The sequence below is a fragment of the Oncorhynchus kisutch genome, linkage group LG14 (genome assembly GCF_002021735.2).
Source record: "Oncorhynchus kisutch isolate 150728-3 linkage group LG14, Okis_V2, whole genome shotgun sequence".
Taxonomy (NCBI): Eukaryota; Metazoa; Chordata; class Actinopteri; order Salmoniformes; family Salmonidae; genus Oncorhynchus; species Oncorhynchus kisutch.
Genome location: NC_034187.2, coordinates 87,120,125 through 87,122,390, shown reverse-complemented (window position 1 = coordinate 87,122,390; position 2,266 = coordinate 87,120,125). Strand labels below are relative to the sequence as shown.

Sequence of the window (2,266 nt, the reverse complement as noted above, 5' to 3'; positions counted from 1 at the left end):
CAGGTGACCTGATTCAGCACATGGATGAGTCTTCAAGCCAGGTGACCTGATTCAGCACATGGATGAGTCTTCAAGCCAGGTGACCTGATTTAGCACATGGATGAGTCTTCAAGCCAGGTGACCTGACTCAGCACATGGATGAGTCTTCAAGCCAGGTGACCTGATTCAGCACATGGATGAGTCTTCAGGATGAACGGATTATAAACAACAACAAAAAGCTGCAAGGGATGATGTAGCACACACACACACACACACACACACACACACACACACACACACACACACACACACACACACACACACACATACACACACACACACACACACACACACACAGGGTAGAGATCCTCCCTTCAGCCGTACTAAAGGGGGAGAGAGGTAGATATCCTCCCTACAGCCTTACTAAATGGGGGAGAGACTTAGAGATCCTCCCTACAGCCTTACTAAATGGGGGAGAGGGGTAGAGATCCTCCCTACAGCCGTACTAAATGGGGGAGAGGGGTAGAGATCCTCCCTACAGCCTTACTAAATGGGGGGAGGGGTAGAGATCCTCCCTACAGCCTTACTAAAGGGGGAGAGGGGTAGAGATCCTCCCTACAGCCTTACTAAAGGGGGAAGAGGGGTAGAGTTCCTCCCTACAGCCGTACTAAAGGGGGAAGAGGGGTAGAGATCCTCCCTACAGCCGTACTAAAGTAGGAGAGGGGTAGAGATCCTCCCTACAGCCGTACTAAAGGGGGGAGAGGGGTAGAGATCCTCCCTACAGCCTTACTAAATGGGGAAGAGGGGTAGAGATCCTCCCTACAGCCGTACTAAAGTAGGAGAGGGGTAGAGATCCTCCCTACAGCCGTACTAAATGGGGAAGAGGGGTAGAGATCCTCCCTACAGCCGTACTAAAGGGGGAGAGGTTAAAAGCTACAATAACACAAGCCCATATCTTCAACAACAAAGGCCTCCAAATATCAGCCCCCTTTTCAAGGCCTCAGAGGAAACTGAAGTGAAGAAAACAATCGGTCAGGAAAATAATGGCCCCCAAATATTTGTTTGACATCCAAAACAGCAAGGAGAAATCAAATACGGTCCAGAGTGCCTTTCTCAGGACGTAGAGATCCAGATACATCCAGATATATCTAGTTAGTTCCAGATATATTTAGTTAGATCCAGATATATGTAGCTAGATCCAGATAGATCTAGTTAGATCCAGTTAGATCCAGATATATTTAGCTAGATCCAGATAGATCTAGTTAGCTCCAGTTAGATCCAGATAGATCTAGTCCATGCAAAGTTAAGTTCACGACACAGCGCATTGTTTGCACAGACTGGTCTCTTCTCATCTCCTGTGTATCAGCTGCTACAGGCCAATACTGTCTCTCTGCTGGACGTTGACCTTAGAATTCCCTTTGGGTTTTTGGTGAAAAATAAATAGGAGGATCATCGCCACAGCATAGTGCCACCTTGCTGCCTCATCTCAGGCAGACAATACTAGATATTCCTTTCAGAGAGCTGAAGTTGTAAGGAGACATTGCAAAGTCACACAATCTGCTTTTCTCGTCGTCGGCAGCGGGTTCCGTTGTCGTCGGCGGCGGGTTCCGTTGTCGTCGGGTTCCGTTGTCGTCGTCGGCGGGTTCCGTTGTCGTCAGGTTGGATGAGGGTGTGGTCTGTATTTCCCTCTGTTCAGTTAGATGAGGGTGTGGTCTGTATTTCCCTCTTCAGTTAGATGAGGGTGTGGTCTATATTTCCCTCTGTTCAGTTAGATGAGGGTGTGGTCTGTATTTCCCTCTTCAGTTAGATGAGGGTGTGGTCTATATTTCCCTCTGTTCAGTTAGATGAGGGTGTGGTCTGTATTTCCCTCTGTTCAGTTAGATGAGGGTGTGGTCTATATTTCCCTCTGTTCAGTTAGATGAGGGTGTGGTCTGTATTTCCCTCTGTTCAGTTAGATGAGGGTGTGGTCTATATTTCCCTCTGTTCAGTTAGATGAGGGTGTGGTCTGTATTTCCCTCTGTTCAGTTAGATGAGGGTGTGGTCTGTCTTGTAAGAGGGGCACAGGCTCCTTCCGCCTTCCACTTCCTCTGCCTGCAAGGTGGGTGATGGGAGGGATTAAAGGAGGAAGAAGATGGAGAGAGAGAAAGAGATCGAGAGAGAGAGAGAGAGAGAGAGACAGAGACAGAGACAGAGACAGAGAGAGAGAGAGAGAGAGAGACAGAGACAGAGACAGAGACAGAGACAGAGACAGAGAGAGACAGAGACAGAGACAGAGACAGAGACAGAG

General features: G+C 48.4%; 1 protein-coding gene across 1 annotated transcript in view; it reads right to left on the bottom strand.

Annotated features, from left to right (window-relative positions):
- Positions 1–319: 319 nt before the first annotated feature.
- Positions 320–2,266, bottom strand: part of csmd2 (CUB and Sushi multiple domains 2) — an 895,829-nt gene continuing 893,882 nt past the window's right edge. The window contains 1 exon segment of the mRNA XM_031789283.1: positions 320–2,070. The gene's annotated coding sequence lies outside the window, so the exon portion shown is untranslated.